General features: G+C 40.7%; 1 pseudogene; it reads left to right on the top strand.

Annotated features, from left to right (window-relative positions):
* Positions 1-9,009: 9,009 nt before the first annotated feature.
* LOC111953914 (ATP-binding cassette sub-family B member 6-like) overlaps positions 9,010-19,166 on the top strand; it is a 30,016-nt pseudogene continuing 19,859 nt past the window's right edge.

Consider the following 19,166-nt stretch of genomic DNA (forward strand, 5'->3'; position numbering starts at 1 on the left):
GGTCAAACCTTCAGGAGGCGTCTCACTGTATACGCTGGCTGGCCACCGATGACCCGGGGGGAGGGATGGGCCTGGAGACAGAAGACAAAGGACAGTAAGACACAGGCTTAATCCTAGACACATGGAAGGTAGGGTGAATACGGAGGGTACGGGGTAACACAAGACGGACAGCAGTGGAACTCAGGACTCTGGAGATGGGAAAAAGACCAATGAACCGGGGAGACAGCTTGCGGGACTCTACCCGAAGGGGCAGATCCCGAGTGGAAAGCCATACCCTCTGCCCAATGCGATAGTGGGGAGCTGAGATTCGGCGACGGTCCGCTTGTCGACGATACCTGGAGTTGGTCTTGAGAATAGAGGGTGGAAACAATCACAGGAAGAGGTGAAACAGATCAAGGCATGACACATTATCCCATTCCACTACCTTTTCAAGATTTTTTTTTATACATGGAAGTAGTCCATCAGGTTTGTTTAAGTGAGCTTTATTCACATTCTCAGTTGGAGTGCTGATGTAGTTTGGCCTTTTAGATCCTAATCAAGAACGCTACGTTATGTTACGAAAGAGCGACGTCATCAGAGCGCGCAACAGGACACTGTACTGTCTACACTCGGTTTGTTGTTTACATTAAAACTTTCGATTTTAATCTGAACTAATGTTTTGTTATTCCACAACGCGGTTAGCCTTTATGGCTGGGACTGCAMGTTTGTGTTCCTTTTTTTGCGTGGATTCCACGAGTGCTAGCTGGCTGTACTACAGACACCTGTCGTCGTCGTGGGAAAGACTCATTGTTATCTTTTCGTAAAACAACTGGTTGCAGTATAGAGCCAATCTGGATACCAAGCAGATCCTGAGGGAAATCGACGAGTACCAACAGCTTTACACTATGGAGGAACAACATACTCCTTCTTGGAAAGATCCGACCACCTCACAAAATAACTTTAACCCGACAAAAAAAAGAAAAACAGATTAATCTACAGACACGGACGATTTACTTACCATTGAGGTAGAGGCTAGTGCTCTGGCTGGAATCCATGCAACAATGGAAAAGTTGTGTGAGGAGGTAGCAGGGCTGGGGGGGAGTTTGGAGTTCAGCCAGAGTGAAATTCTCACGCTCCAAAGAGAAAACAAGACACTCACAGCCAAGGTAAAAATACACGATTCCAACATGGATTGTCTACTCAGGGAAAACAGGGTGATGAAGGAGACGCTACTAGACATACAAAGTCGTAGCACGCGTGAAAATAAAAAAAAATCTGATATTCCTGAGGATGCATCCAATAATCTAGAGGGCGCGATCAGAGAATTCATGAAATCCGCATTGAAACTTCCTATAGAGACTGTAAACAAGGTGTCTTTCCACAGACTTGGAGCTCAGAGCGACAAGACCAAGGGTCCCCGACCGATCATCGCAAAATTTGAACACTACCAACAAAAGGAGCTGATCAAAAGCAGAGGAAGGGAGCTTAAAGGGACCAAATTCGGTCTCAATGACCAATTTCCAAAGGAGATAAACGAATGTAGTAAGAGACTGTATCCGGTACAAAGACAACAAAGGATGGATGGTAGGCGTGCCTTTATCATTGTGGACAAACTCTTTGTAGATGGACAGCTATTCCGAGACAGCTCCATAACACCATGGCTGTACTAAATTCTACAGGGACTTCAGGTTACGAAAAAAAAGAAGCTATGGGAACTGTTTAAAATATCTGAACATTATGAAGTGGATATGAACACACACGTACTCAACTACATGCTTGCTTACACATACAGACTTATACATACACACACACACCTGATCTCGCTCTATTCTCTCACTCTCTCTTTCTCTCTTTTCTCTTCTCTTCTCTCCCTCTCTCTCTATTGTCGAGAACTGTTTTATAATTTAATGTGTTTATTGTTTGTCTATCTTTTTTTATGTATTTGTCTACAAGTTTATATATGTTTACAACAAGCAAGGGGAAGATATCAGAATAGGGGCATTGGGGAATAATAACATATTGTACGGAATACATTTGTACTGTAGTGAAGCCGTCTCTAGAGTAATGCAAGGTCTCTTTCATGATCATGTGAAACGTCAATTGCTATGGAAATGCTGGGATGTATTTTTCAATTATGTTAAAGGTAATTATGATGCAACTATGATGGTGATACGATATGGATTACAATTGTGAATATTAAGGCTATACGCACTACATGTTACACACATAGACACTCAAACATGCAAATTGGCAGAGTTATTTATTTGGACATCACACATTATAGTCTTACTCTTATACAGACATCATACACACTCTCATCATATCATATCCAATATCATACACATCAATCTACTCAGATTTGTTACACACATAATTTGTCTAAATTTTCTAACATCTGTGGCATTGGCTCACAGGCAAACAGGCAAGGGAATAAAACAAATATTGCTAGAACCTATTTTTTTTATTCTAAATATCAGACATTTGAAAGCTCTAGTTTTGAACTTCATAATACCTCTGATGGCAGTAACTTTACAAGCACTAATTATGGCCAATTTAGCCTGAGAATAGTGTCTATTTATGGTAAGGGKTGAAATAAGTATAGCTAGTTATAATTGTAACGGTTTGGCAGATTATAAAAAAAGAACATCAGTCTTTACTTGGCTAAAAGTAAAGGAATATAACATATATACTGTTTACAGGAAAATCACACTACATCATTAGATGAAGTTACGTGGAAAAAGGAATGGGGTGGTGAAGAAATKTTCTGTCATGGACAAAGGAACTCAAAGGGTGTGATGATATTAATTAACAAAAATGTTGATCTGAATGTGCAAATAATCAGGAATGATTCGCAAGGAAGGTGGATCCTTTTGAATATGAAAGTGGACAAAAAAGAGATTTGGCTCATTAATCTATATGGTCCAAATCAGGATGATCCACACTTCTTTGAAAACATTTATACCAATTTATTGAACTTACAGGCAACAAATKATCTAATCATTATGGTAGGAGACTATAACACAGTGTTAAGTACCTCAATGGACCGTAAAGGTAATTACTCTACAAACTATCATCATCGTGACCTTAAGAAAATCACAAATATTATGGACACATTAGAAATAGTGGATATTTGGAGACTAAAAAACCCCGACCTAGTGAGATATACATGGAGGAGACTTAATCAAGCAAGTCGTCTTGACTACTTTCTTGTCTCTTTCTCKCTTGCATCAAAGGTTAAAAATGTTTTAATAGGAGACAGAATGCGATCGGATCATCATCTAATTGGCATTSACATAACTCTTATAGATTTTCCACGTRGACGGGGAGATTGGAAATTTAATCAAAGTTTACTGGAGGACAACTTATTTTTAACTAAGACAAAATAATTTAGAACTGAATTTTTCCAGTATAATATAGGTTCAGCAAATCCCCTTATTGTTTGGGATACCTTTAAATGTACCTTCAGGGGTCATTCAATTCAATATTCATCAATAATAAAAAAGTTGTTTCTGGCTAAAGAAACAAGACGAACAAGGGAAATCCATGAACTAATAGTACAGGTAGATAGCATAAAAAAYGATACTACAGAGATACAAAATAAGTTAGAGGAAAAACAAAAAGAACTCGAGGAACTTATTCAAGGACGATCTAATGTAATCTATTACAAAAATAAAGCAAACTGGATGGAATATGGAGAAAAATGCACAAAATTCTTCCTGGATCTCCAATACAGGAACGCTAACAAAAAGAATTTGCAGAAATTCATTAGTGAAAACGGAGTCGTCTATGATTCTCCGAATGATATTTTAAAAGAGGAAGCTAATTATTTTAGGCAGATGTTCTCTTTTCCATCTCATCCTCTCCCCCTGAATGAAGATTACGGTAAGGAATTCTTTCCAAATAATATAAAAAATGGAAAATTAACAAATGTACAGAAAGATCAGTGCGAAGGACAAATTACAGAGGAAGAACTTTTTGAGGCTATTAAATCCTTTAGTCTGGAAAAACCCCAGGGCTTGATGGCATACCGGTAGAGGTATATCAAGTATTTTTTTATATACTAAAAGCTCCATTGTTAAATTGTTTTAACTACTCCTATAAAAATGGTAGTCTGTCAGGTACTCAGCAGGAAGGTCTGATTTCTCTATTATTAAAACAAGACCCAGATGGCAAATATAAAGACCCGGGTCTATCTAAAAAACTGGAGGCCCCTTACACTTCAATGTTGTGATGCAGAAATACTAGCAAAATGCATAGCACTCAGAATTAAAAGGGTTTTACCAGGTATTGTTCATCCTGATCAGACAGGTTTTTTACATGGACAATACATTGGAGATAATATACAACAACTACTAGRAAAAATAGAACATCATGAAATATATAAGAAGCCAGGAATGGTATTTATAGCTGATTTTGAAAAGGCATTTGATAAAGTAAGACTGGATTTTATTTATAAATGCCTGGATTTTTTAAATTTCAGTAATTCTCTTATAAAATGTGTAAAAATAATGTATAGCAACCCCATGTGTAAAATAGTAAATAACAGCTACTTCTCAGAGAGTTTTGAATTGTCAAGAGGAGTTAAACAAGGGTGTCCGCTGTCACCATATCTATTCATTATGGCCATTTGAAATGATAGCTATTAAAATCAGATCCAATAACAACATTAGAGGATTAGAAATCCAAGGCTTAAAAACAAAGGTGTCCATGTATGCCGATGACTCAAGTTTTATGTTAAGTCCGCAAGCTAGATCCCTGCAATGTCTCATTAAAGATCTCGATAACTTTTCTGTACTCTCTGGACTAAAACCTAATTATGATAAGTGTACAATATTACGTATTGGATCCTTAAAAAATAMAACTTTTACATTACCTTGCAGCTTACCTATAAAATGGGCTGATGGTGAAGTAGACATACTCGGTATTCATATCATAAAATATATAAATAAGCTCTCCACAATGAATTTCAATAGAAAACTTGTAAAAATAGACAAGATCCTGCAATGGACAGGTAAATACCTGTCTATTTATGGAAAAATTGCCCTGATTAACTCCTTAGTCATATCCCAGTTTACTCACTTAATTATTATKGCGCTGCCTACTCCTGATGATTCGTTTTTCAAATCATATGAGCAAAAAATATTTCACTTTATCTGGGATGCTAAACCAGACAAAATAAAATTAACCTATCTATATAATGAATATGAATTGGGTGGGTTGAGATTATTAAATATAAACGCACTAAACCTCTCTCTAAAAGCTTCACTCATTCCAAAGTTTTATTTGAACCCTAAATGGTTCTCAAGTAGATTACGAAGAAAAGCTCATCCATTGTTTAAAAATTTACTTTTTGCTTTTATGCAGATTGCCATGTCTCATTTTCGATTAATTGAAAATGATACTTTTTTCAAAGTATCTGTCTTTTTCAAACAAGCATTGCAGAGCTGGCTACAATTTCAATTTCATCCCCCTGAAAAGATAGAACAAACATTACAACAAATATTATGGCTGAACTCAAATGTGCTGGTTGATAAAATTGTAATGGTAGAGTTATGTCCTTCATGGAGTTATCAGAACTGTACGGGAAGGTCTGCTCAATCCAAGAGTACAACCAATTGATTACAGCATTTCCCCAAAAATGGAGGAGGCGGGTGGCAGCGGGAGGAGGTAGGGAATTGGTCTGTCTGCCCAATATAAAGGATCAAATCTGGCGGAGGAATAAAAATAGCATAAATAGGAAAGTATACCAGTTTCATTTGAGGACCAGGATGTTGACAACTGTGCCATACAGATGGCAAAATAGTTGGGAAGAGATTTTTGATATACCGATTCCATGGTATGAGTTGATATATAAAACAACGCAAGATTCAAGACTTCGTGCTTTTCAGCTAAAATGTTGAATATTTGGGGCATAAAATCATCGAAGCTCTGCAGATTTTGTTGTACAGAATCAATACAGAATCAATAGACCATTTATTTTGGTATTGCCCTCAGGTAGCCTGTTTCTGGTCTCAGGTTCAGGAMTGGTTGAAAATGCATAGCATTGATCTAAAATTGACCCTAGAAATAGCACTGTTAGGAGATCTGGAGAGACAGGGTCAGTCAATTACTAATATACTAATACTCTTAGTAAAAGTATTTATCTTCAACACGCAATCTGTAGATTCTATTCGATTAGATAGATTGAAATTGTACGTTAAACATCATAGCATAGTTCAAAGATATGTGTTGCGTAGAAACACGAAGTGGGTGGCCWGCAGAGATAGATGTGATGGGCTGAGGGAAGCTGAGGGTTGGTATGTGGAATTGGAGACAAGTTGTAATGGAGTTGCTGTGTGAGAAGGAGAATGATGGTCAAAAGATAAAGGGRAAAAAAGTCAAAATAAAACATAATAAAAGTCTTTAGTTCATTTCATCTCTTGGTTGTTGGTGCATTGGGGGGTTCTTGGGGGTGGGGAATGGAATATTTTTTTTTTTTTTTAATTCCGGGGGGGACTGTGGGAGGGGTCTCGAATGGTTGAGGGACAGCTATTGGGGAACTGTGGGGGGGATCTTGGAGGGTTCGGGTTTCACAAGATTGTGATCATGAAAAAGGAAACTATGACATATATTTTATATCACTATCATGCACACGCACCCTCACACATAAGGATGGCTCTGTTGCGGAAAGACTGATACATGTTTGATCGTGTCTTGATGCTGTATTGTTTGTCCTTCATGTTCTAATACTTTAATGTTACCCCTTCCTTGTGTTTTTTGTAATAAATAATTATTTAAAAAAWATATATATAATTAAAAGACGATGATCCAAACACACAATCAAGTCTATATGGAAATAGCTAAAAAGTAACACATTTGAAGTTTTGGAACGGCCTAGTCAAAGTCCAGACATAATCCCAATTGAGATGTTGTGGCAGGACTTGAAACGAGCAGTTCATGCTTAAAACCCCCAAATTGTCGATGAGTTAAAGTATTTCTGCATGAAAGAGTGGGCTAAAATTCCTCCACTGAAATGTGAGCGACTGATCAACAACTACAGGAAGTGTTTGTTTGGAGTCCTTGCAGCTAAAGGTGGCACAACCAATTACTGAGTGTAAAGGGGCAATTACTTTTTTCACACAAGGGCATCGGGTGTTGCATAACTTTGTTTATGAAATATGTATGTAATTGCTGTGTTATTTGTTCACTCAGGTTCCCTTTATCTAATACTAGGTTTTGGTTGAAGATCTGACAACATTCAATATCAAAAATATGTGAAAGTAGAAAAAATTGGAAAGTGGGCAAATACTTTTCAYAGCACTGTAACTAGTACTCACATCTGTATTCATAAAAAGGCTTTGAAAGGCTGGTCAGGGCTCACATCAACACCACCATCCTAGATACTATGGACCCCACTCCAATTCGCATACCGCCCAAACAGATCCACACATGACRCTATCTCTATTACACTCCACACTGCCCTCTCTCACCTGCACAAGAGGAACACCTATGTGAGAATTCTGTTCATTCACAGCTCAGCGTTCAATACCACAGTGCCATCCAAGCTCTTCGCTAAGGTAAGGACCCTGGGACTGAACACAGCCTTCTGCAAATAGATCCTGGACTTCCTGATGGGCTGCCCCCAGGTGGTGAGGGTAGGCAACAACACATCCACTATGCAGAACCTCAACACTGGTGCCCCTTAGGGGTGCGGTTTAGTCTCTTCCTGTACTCCCCGTTCACCCACGTCTGCGTGGCTGCGCATGACTTCAACACCATCATTAAGAGTGCTGATGACACGACAGTGGCAGGCCTGATGACCACTTATAAGGAGGAAGTCAGAAACCTGGCAGTGTCGTGCCAGGACAACAACCTCCCCCTCAACATCAGCAAGACAACGGAGCTGATCGTGGACTACAGGACACGGAGGGCCGATGACGCCCCATTCACATCGAAGGGGCTGTAGTGGAGTGGTTCGAGAGCTTAAAGTTCCTCGGTGTCCACATCACTAAGGATCTATCATGGTCCATACACACCAACACAGTCGTGAAGAAGGCACGACGACGCCTCTTCCYCCTCAGGAGGCTGAAAATATTTGGCATGGGCCCTCAGATCCTCAAAAAGTTCTACAGCTGCACCATTGAGAGCATCTTGAATGGCTGCATCACCGCTGTGATGGCAACCGCAAGGCGCTACAGAGAGTAGTGAATACGGCCCATCCATGTCCTCTATACCAGGCTGTGAGGAATACCAGGCTCAGAGGATGAGCCTGGTATGTGAGGAATACCAGGCTATACCAGGCTCAGAGGAAGGCCCTAAAAATGTCGTAAGCAGTACCGATGCGCCAAGTCTAGAACCAACAAGACCCTGGACCCTACCCCCAAGCCATAAGACTGCTAAAGAGTTAGTTAAATAGTTAACCAAATAGCCATGCGGACGATCTGCATGGACCCTTTTTGCACAAACTGTTTTGTCTCATCACATATGCTGCTGCTATTGTTTATTGTCCATCCTGTTGACTTATACATATATAACTAGAAATAAAGTAATATCTATCTCAAATAACTCGTACACCTGCACATCAACTTGGTACTAGTACCCTATGCATATAGCCAAGTTATCACTACTCATTGTCTATTTATTATTACTTGTGTTATTACTTTTCTATTATTTCTCTATTTCTTYCTCAATTAATTGTTGGCAGGGGCCGTAATGAAATATTTCACTGTTTGTCTGCACCTGTTGTTTACAAAGCATATGACAAATACAATTTCATTTGATTTGTAATGCATTGAAATTGCTACTCCTCATTTTGATAGGAACGATCAAATGTATTTTCTTATCCATTTTAATCTTCTGTAGCTAAGATATTGATATACTGTCAGCCTATTCTTCTCTGTAAGCTATGATGAGACCCAGCGTTCAGATGGCATTTTGATGTGAGTTATGATGTCTTTGTATGTACTGTCATCTACTGGCCATATATGAGATTGCGTAACATTATATTTGAACRTGCTTGTTATGCAGTGGGCGCTAAGACCCGGTTCAGACAGTAGTGTTTTGTAAGAAAGTGTCGATTGCCGAGTCATGGAATACTTTGCTCCATGCATGCTGCAAGAAGAATAAGGACAATTTACAAGTGGATACAACAAGATTACAATTATTGTTGTTTTTGACTTTTAATATCTCTTCGCGTAAAACGGGTTATTTGTTTGGAGCTTCAATTCACTAAATCGCTTTCCAGCACCAGCTTGTCTTGAGAAGGTGAGTGTTGTTATAACAGCAACAGATCTAAGCTAGCTAATGTAGCTAGCTAGCTATCTTGATAGGTCAAACAGATAACGCCACAAATGTATTGATTTTATTTTTTATTTAACTAGGCAAGTTTCACAAATGATAGTTAGAGAAAAACTCTACTGCTAAGGTTATTCTGAAGCTCTGTCGTTGTTGTCACATTGTTTAAATAYKCYCTGTCTGTCAAAGAGCGGGCCACCAAGAAAAACAGGCTAAACAATGCCACTGGGACAAATGCATCATGATTCACATGATAATATCTGTAGTGCTCAAGAAATGATTCCATGAGAGCAACAACAACTGAAGCATTTGTTTAGAAAGTTCCATATCATATAACAACAAAAACATAAACAATGGAGTAATAGGGGTTAATAGTTTTTTTTGGGGGGGGGTACAGTTGTTCTTTCATTAAGAACATTTATGTACATCCAAATGAATCATTTTATTAGTTGAAATTACAATGTGCACTCTGACCTCTCTGAACTAGAGTTTGTGAGGGCTTCGTTCCTACATACCAAGCTACTCCATGGTACATTAGCCGTGTGTCGGCACACCACTGTAACCTAATTCTATGATATTTTGAATGAATATCAGTTGATGAAATGTGATGTGTTTCAGGTGTCTTAAGTGCCTTGACTGAATCAGAATTGGTCCACTGCCCACCCCAGATGACTGTCTGGGGTGCTTTTAGGAGCCATGACTGAAGCACTAACCATATCTTAAAGTTCACAGCCCAATATAGCAGGGTTGGCCTGGATCTCTTAGGCCTATTACGTCTGTTGAATGATTATAGACTAGGAAGAGATGCTTGCTGTGTTTTGCTTCATAGTACAACACACACACCTCAAGGAGATTCAATCTGCTCTTGACCCTGATACATTAAGTAGGGTATAGCATGATTGTCCTGCAAAATAATGAACAGGTGTTCATTGTGTTGACTAACTTCACATTTGATCGCTGCATTGGGGAGTTATGAATGGAAGACAAGTTGAATTTCATCATGAATAGCAGTTAGAATAGGATACAAATAAGTTCCGGTGAAAATACTGCAGAGAATGTATTTTTGAAAACTAATTTCATGCAATCAACTGTATGATTTCCTTTGCCTGCCCTGCCTTTTTCAAATCTCTTAACATACATGCGGACCAGGTTTATGATATTGAGCCCTATGTGTAGGCTTAATGTGGTAGTAATATGTATGTTATAGTGAATACTCTCTTTCCCCTCCCTGTCTCCCCAGCTCCCAGCCACCATGGTGGTAGTGCAAAGCTACTGTGAGGCCAGCGCTTCCATTTCCGAAGCCTGGCTGGAGGGCGGCATCTCGCCCTGCTTCTACTTCACCCTGGTGCCCACCGTCCTGCTTACCCTCTCCTTCTTCTTCGGCGCCTTCCACTGCGTCTGCTACCGCCGCTACGGCACCGAGATGGAGCCCAAGTTCGTGCCGCGCTCGCGCCTCTATGGCCTCCAACTGGGAGTCTCCCTGCTCCTCCTGCTGCAGTTCCTAGGGGGGCTGGTGTGGAGGGCCGCCGGGGGAGGGGAGCTCCCTGGCTATGTGGTGCTGTATGGCTGCCTGTCCATGCTGGGCTGGGCCTGGGCCATGGCCCTGCTAAGGCTGGAGAGGAGGTGGGTGCTGGTGAGGGACCGGACAAGGGGCCACAGCAYGGTGCTGCTGCTCTTCTGGGCTGTGGCATTCTCAGCGGAAAACCTGGCCTTCGTCTCCTGGGCCAGCCCCTACTGGTGGTGGGGCCTGGAGAACACACAGCAGCAGGTGAGAGAGGACCAGCGGTATTGTTGAGGGTTTAACATTATAGAATGTCCCCAATAGAGCTGACGTGACTCCTCACTCTATATATCACTCAAAGAGACACGTCTATTCTGTATAATGTATTTATATCTGAATGTTTCACAACCTTGCCTACTGAACGTGGCACTGGAGTCTGTTCAGGAGGGTGTAGCGTTAGAGGACCTTCAGATAGAAATGTATTTGTGGAGAATAAACATGTTTAACTGTCAGGTTAAGTTGGAAATGGTGTTAGATCTGTTCCTTGCATTTCTGTCTGCATCGTTTGAAACGTTCCACCTCTTTGAATGAACCCCACAGCTCATTCCACAGTGAGGATGAACTGCCATCCCACTCCCTAGTTTCATTGAGGTTGTTAAAACATTGATATATAATGTTACTGGCTATTAGTATTACACTTAACATTGAGTTTTTACATTCCATCACACAAGTCTAGTAATTGGCTTCCTAAAAAGTAAGTTAGTCTACCCATAGGGTGTGATACTGTATCTGTGTAAATGGGACACATAGGCTAGGTTTTATGTTTCTTAAATCCCATTTCATAATGACTGTTGTGATTGTAAAAAAWATATATTACAAAGCAATTTCTCGCAAGAAGACTGCTAATATAGAAACTGGCATTCCAACCATGACACAGCAGTGAAAGGGGGCGGAACCATTATCATTAGTCAGCTATGAGTAACTCCAGGAGTGCTGAGTCATTGCCCTATCTTGTCATTCTACATCCCTCTCCCTTGGCCACGCCCCCAAATATACATTTTGTAACCAATCAGATCACGCCTTTTCTTAGTCCCACCCTGTTGCTGTCATTGGTCGTCCCACTCAGCATGACTTTAGGTTGTACAAGTCATGTCTGGAAGTATGGCTGTTTAATATGTCTCCCAGTTGTGTTCAACTGATGCATTCTGAATGCATCTTCATTAGTTTTTTACCAAGCTTTCACCATCTTCGTTCTTCCAATGGGTTGTTATACCACAAAGTATATGACACGGTCCACTGTTTACTTTGTGTCATAATATGTACAGTATTTTACTTTGTACAGTCAGTCTGACTGTAACCACTGACTCACCTCACCGCCGATCCTGAATGATCCAACAACTCCTGAGTATATTACTTTTGATTGATAACCTCGGCCTCACAGAGCAGACTTGATGACAAATCTGCTGATGTGCCCTTGAGCAATGCACTTAACCATAATTGCTCCTGTAAATCGCTCTGGATAAGAGTGTCTGCTAAATGACTTAAATGTCAATTGTATGTGTCGAATGGAGTATTGAAATATGTTTTTTTCTGTGTTTTATGCAGTTATGCTTGTCAGTCAGCACTTATTTAAAGGAATACTACACTCATACTACACTTATCAGTGGACAACATACTAAAATATAGTATATGAGTGCAAGATTCCTTTAAAGAGTCAATCTGTAATTGCTACATCCATTTTTGGACTAATGATCTATACTCATTGATTCTTGAAGATTATAACTTATGGAATGCCTCATCAGAACCCAAAATATGAGTTTGTTTTACTTTAATGTTTATAACATTGTAAATGTAAACAAACAGTGTATAACCTCTAAAGATGGTTAAAACTAGAATGTTAATACCATGGATGGTCAGTCCTTGCATCCATAGCTCTGTCTATGTATTTGAGTGGTTCCATTTCTCCAGGCCATTCCCTCAGCTTTTTACCAAAACTGCAGATTGCCCCTTCAAAGGTTCAGTCATGACTAAGCATTTTTCATTCATTACCTCAGGTGGAATTTTCTCTGTGGTTGATGCGCTACATCGGCACAGGAACACTCTTCTTCCTGGGCCTGAAGGCTCCGGGATTACCTCGGAGACCGTACATGCTCCTGATCAACGAGGACGAACGTGACGTGGAGGGTGGCACTGGCCAGGTAACCTAGTAATGAAATCAAATGTTATTTGTCACATGCGTCGAATACAACAGGTATAGACTTTACTGTGAACTGCTTACTTACAAGCCCTTAACCAACAATGCAGTTTTAAGAAAATAGAGTTAAGAAAATATTTACTAAATTAACTTTTYTTTTTAAACACAATAAAATAACAATACAGGGGGTACCAGCACCGAGTCAATGTGCGGGGGTACAGGTTAGTCAAGGTAATTGAGGTAATATGTACAGGTAGTTAAGGGTAAAGTGACTGCATAGATAATAAACAGCGAGTAGCCGCAGTGTAAAAAAAGGTATAGAGGTCCTGGATGGCAGGATGCTTGGCCCCAGTGATGTACTGGGCCGTACGCACTACCCTCTGTAGCGCCTTAYGGTCGGATGCCGAGCAGTTGCAATACCAGGCCTCGACGTAACCGGTCAGGATGCTCTCAATGTTGTAGCTGTAGAACTTTTTGAGGATCTGGGAACCCACCAATCTTATCAGCCTCCTGAGGAGGTATTCTTTGCGTGCATTCTTTGCGACTGTCTTGGTGTGTTTGGACCATGATAGTTTCTTGGTGATGTGGACACCAAGGAACTTGAAGCTCTCGACCCGCTCCACCACAGCCCCGTCGATGTGAATGGGGGCGTGTTCGGCCCTCCTTTTCCTGTAGTCCATGATCAGCTCCTTTGTCTTTCTCACGTTGAGGGAGGTTGTTGTCCTGGCACCACACTGCCAGGTCTCTGACCTCCTCCTAAAAGGCTGTCTCGTCAGTGATCAGGCCTTCCACCGTTGTGTCGTCATCAAACTTGATGGTGTTGGAGTCGTGCTTGGCCAGGCAGTCATGGGTGAACAAGGAGTCCAGAAAGGGACTAAGCACGCACCCCTGAGGGGCCCTCATGTTGAGGATCAGCGTGGCGGATGTGCTGCTGCATACCCTTACCACCTGGGGGGCGGCCCGTCAGGATCCAGTTGCAGAGGGAAGTGTTTAGTCTCAGGGTCCTGAGCTTAGTGATGAGCTTTGTGGGCACTATGGTGTTGACTACAGCTCAGCATTCAATGAACAGCATTCTCACATAGGTGTTCCTTTTGTCCAGGTGGGAAAGGGCAGTGTGGAGTGCAATTGAGATTGTGTCATCTGTGGATCTGTTTGGACTGTATGCAAATAGGAATGGATCTAGGGTTTCCAGGATGATGGTGTTGATGTGAGCCATGACCAGCCTTTCAAAACACTTCATGGCTACCAATTTGAGTGCTACTGGGCGGTAGTCATTTTGGCAGGTTACCTTGGCGTTCTTGGGCACAAGCACTATGGTGGTCTGCTTGAAACATGTAGGTATTACAGACTCGGTCAGGGAGAGGTTGAAAATGTCAGTGAAGACACTTGCCAGTTAGTTCACACATCCTCTGAGTACACTTCCTAATAATCTGTCTGGCACCATGGCCTTGTGAATGTTGATCTGTTTAAAGGTCTTGCTCACATCGGCTACGAAACAGCTGGTGCTCTCATGCATGCTTCAGTGTTGCTTGCCTCGAAGTGAGCATAAAAGGCATTTAGCCTGTCTGGTAGGCTCGCGTCATTGGGCAGCTCGCGGCTGGGTTTCCCTTTGTGGTCCGTAATAGTTTGCAAGCCCTGCCACATCCGATGAGCGTTAGAGACGGTGTAGTAGGATTCTATCTTAATCCTGTATTGACGCTTTGCCTGTTTGATGGTTCGTCTGAGGGCATATCAGAATTTCTTATAAGCGTCTGGATTAGTGTCCCGCTCCTTGAAAACGGCAGCTCCATGGCTTCTGGTTGGGATAAGTACGTACGGTCACTGTGGGGACGACATCAACGATGTACTTATGGATGAAGCCGATGACTGAGGTGGTATATTCCTCAATGSCATTGGATGAATCGCGGAACATATTCCAGTCTGCTAGAAAAACAGTCCTGTAGCTTAGCATCCGCTTCATCTGACCACGTCAGTATTGAGCGAGTCACTGGTACATCCTGCTTTAGTTTTTGCTTGTAAGCAGGAATCAGGATGATCTAAGTTTTTATTTTTTTATTCTGGTTGTACAGGTGACATGTTGGAAGAAATTAGGTCAAACCTATTTAAGTTTGCCTGCATTAAAGTCCCTGGCCACAACCTTTTTTGTTGTTTATTGTCTCTGTCTGTATTTATTAAGTTCACAATAACCCCTAATATCTCTATCTGTATGCCAGCCCCTGTTGGATGGGGCAGAGGAATCCCAGTCTACCTGGCAGGACTTTGGGCAGAAGGTGCGTCTGCTGGTGCCCTACATGTGGCCCAAAGGAAGCATGCTGTTACAGGGCCTGGTGGTGCTCTGCCTGTGCCTGCTGGGTCTGGAGAGGGTCATCAATGTCTTCGTGCCCATCTACTACAAGAACATTGGTGAGAGAGCATCCCTCGTTTCGCAACATCTGCCCTAGATCCAGCTTTTATCTGGATTCCTAACCTGTACCCCCCTTTTATCTGGATTCCTACTCGTTGCTGTCACAGCCTTATTGGTTGTGTTGCAGGTTGTCTTTATTGGTGCTGCGCTGCATATTCTCAGAAGTATTTTGTGATATCATTGCGGCTGACATATGATAATCTGCCCAGCAAAACTGCAGAAAAGATGACCTGGGACTGTCAACCCTTTTCAAAACCTCTTTCTCTCACTCTCATAGTGAATGAGCTGACTGATGGAAGCAGCTGGAAGACCTTGGCCACCACTGTGTGTATCTATGTCTTGCTCAAGTTCCTGCAAGGTGGAGGGGCAGGTGAGTGCAAGGCTCTAAAGTGCAACTAATTTGGTAAATAATATTTTGCTGTGCAACTACGTTTTATTTTGTGCTTTATTTATAGATAGATAATAATTGTAATGATAAGACTTAGCTGTACCGTTGTTTCAGAGTGCCCTAGAGAAACAAGCGAGTGCAGATTCGTTAGCGTCCTTGTTGCACCATTACTACAGCGAAAGCGGCTTGTTTCTAGCCAAACCAGGTCAAAAGATCTGACCCGTATTACCGCCGCAACATTTTCATCTTCCTATAGCGGATAGCTGGGACCACATTTTACATTCATAAACCATGTTGTGGGCCGTTCTAAAACTACTAGCGAACCATTTGTTGACACTTTGTTCTGTCATGTTACTGCATTGGCTAGCTAGCTAACAACCTGGTAACTTGACCAGTATATCCAGACATTTGGGGGCACAGAAAGAAAGGAAAAGGGATAGCTTCTTCAGGAGATCAATGAATATAGCAATGAATGAATGAGAGATATCTTGCATGTCATCATAACAAACCTGACTTTTTAAAGAGACAGTGTAAAATGTTTTATCTAATGCATCTCAAACAATATGGTGTATTTGCAGACTGCAATTCGGGGCATTTCCTGATGTTGTCATTCCTTGATATCAGGAAACGTCCATTGGTGCCTGCCATTGGTCAATTCTGGTGTTATGCGACGGATGGTTTCTCGACACATATGATTTGTTTACATAGCAGGTTAGGATAATTAACGTGGCAGGTTAGGATAATTAACGTGGCAGGTTAGGTGAATTAGCGTGGCAGGTTGGGAGAAGACTAAAGTTAGGAAAAGGGTTAGGCTTAGCTACAATGCTACAGTTGTCAACAACTGTTGTCCCCGACGTGAAAGAAACGGCCAAGGACCAATGGCGAGCAACAATGGGTGTAACTTGATATCAAAAAACGCCTATATAAAAAAAAAACGCCCCTAATTGCGGTCTGCAATTACACCCTTCTCTCTCAATAGAAAATAGGGCTTTTACACAATGTACAAACCTAATATTCCACAAATTACATTGTAATTTCAATGAMAGGTATTTGTATCAACGTTTTAGCTTTTATAATAAACTCATGTATTTACAGTGTTACATATTAGTTTCCAGGGCACAACATGTGCTTCAAAGCAGCTATAATTCATAATAGCCTAATATAAGCTATATATCAATCAATGAAAAAATATATATATTCTGGTGCTCCTAAATTTTATTTGGCGCTCCTAACTTTTTAAAATTSGGAACACCAGTGATACCAATAAAACATTTAAAATAATTTAGAGCCCTGGGTGAGGGGGATTTCACCTCCCATATTGTCTTTYTCTGCTACACCCATTCYTTGGACTCCTTGAGTACTGTTATTTTAATTGTCTCTCTTGCTCTAAATATCTCCTCTCCCCAAACCCACTCTTACACCTTGCCCGCTGTTAAAGGAATTTTGATTCCTGTTTATTAACCAATTCAATTAAAACACTCTGCCCATAAATAAGAATTTGTAAGATAATTATCAGCATAAAATGGACAGATACCAGTCTTAAAATCAATCAATCAATAGCGTTTATTCTCGAGAGTACTGATCATAATACATTTTACATCAGGTTATATAATAAAGATGATGTCATAGGTTTTAATGTCCAACCTCCTCTCAGATACAATGGCAATACAGTTCGAGTTCTCATTACTGTCTGCCACCTGTTAAACTATCTACAACCAACCCAAGGTCTTTCCCCTCCCTGGGTAGAGACATCATTCTAGCCTGTCTGAAGATAAACCCATTCTTTCTAACAAGGAACACATAACATTCAACATTTATGATTATAATAAGGTTCATTAGTAGTATTCTGTTTAGTTATAATTCTAAGTCAAATGTATACATATTTTAGTCATTAAACACAAAAATCCCGTAACACCCGCCCTCTCTCTCTTCTTCTCTTTCCTGAACCTCACTCTCTCCCTAGGTGCGTCCGGCTTTGTCAGTAACCTGCGCTCCTTCCTGTGGATCCGCGTGCAGCAGTACACCAACCGGGTGGTGCAGGTGCGTCTGTTCGGCCACTTACACTCACTGTCACTGCGCTGGCACCTGGGCCGACGCACCGGGGACGTCCTGCGCAGCATCGACCGTGGCACCTCCTCCATTAACAGCCTGCTCAGGTGAGTCTCCTAATAATAAATTGTGTTCGTGGTTTTCTGAGCCATGCCCCTACCTTTTTTTTAAAGGTATGCATATCTGTATTCCCAGTCTTGAGAAATCCATAGATTAGGGCCTAATGAATTCATTTCAAGTGACTGATTTTCCTTATGAACTGTAACTCAGTAAAATCTTTTAAATTGTTGCATGTTGTGTTTTATATTTTTGTTCAGTGTATATACTGTACAGTGCCTTCAGAAAGTATTCACAACTCTTGACTTAATTTTTTTTTTTTTAACTCATTATTTAAAAATGAAAAGCTGAAATGTCTTGAGTCTAAGTATTCAACCACTTTGTTATGGAAATTTTAAATAAATTCAGGAGTAAAAATTTGCTTAACAATAACATTTAAAAAAGAAGACATTGAATATCCCTTTGAGCATGGTGAAGTTAGTAATTATACTTTGGATGTTGTATCAATACTCCCAAGTCACTACAAAGATACAGGCGTCCTTCCTAACTCAATTGCCGGAGAGCAAGGAAACCGCTCAGGGATTTCACCATGAGGCCAATGGTGACTTTAAAACAGTTACAGAGTTTAATGGCTGTGATAGGAGAAATATGAGGATGAATCAACAGTGTAGTTACTCCACAATACTAACCTAATTGACAGAGTGAAATGAAGGAAGCCTGTACAGAGTAAAAATATTCTAAAACATGCATCCTGTTTGCAATAAAGCACTAAAGTAAAACTGCAACAACAACAAAAATGGCAAGAAATGTACTTTGTGTGCTGAATACAAAGCGTAATGTTTGAGGCAAATCCAAGACAACGCATCACTGAGTGCCACTGCATCATGTTATGGGTATGCTTGTAATTGGCAAAGACTAGGGAGTTTTTTTTKATATAAATAAATGGTATGGAGCTAAGCACAGGCAAAATCCTAGAGGAAAATATTGTTCTTTCTGCTTTCCACCAGACACTGGGAGATTAATGCCCCTTTCAGCAGGACATTAACCTAAAACACAAAGCCAAAATCTAAACTGGAGTTGATTACCAAGACGACATTGAATGTTTCTGAGTGGCCTAGTTATAGGTTTTGTCATCAATCGGCTTGAAGAATTTTAAAATAATAATGTGCTAATATTGTACAGTCCAGGTGAACAGAGCTCTTAGAGACTTACCCAGAAAGACTCACAGCTGTAATTGCTGCCACAGATCATTCTAACATGTACATGTATTGACTCAGGGTGTGAATACTTATGTAAATAAGATTTCTGTATTTATTTTCTG

This window comes from Salvelinus sp. IW2-2015, linkage group LG27 (assembly GCF_002910315.2).
Source record: "Salvelinus sp. IW2-2015 linkage group LG27, ASM291031v2, whole genome shotgun sequence".
NCBI classification, from domain to species: Eukaryota; Metazoa; Chordata; class Actinopteri; order Salmoniformes; family Salmonidae; genus Salvelinus; species Salvelinus sp. IW2-2015.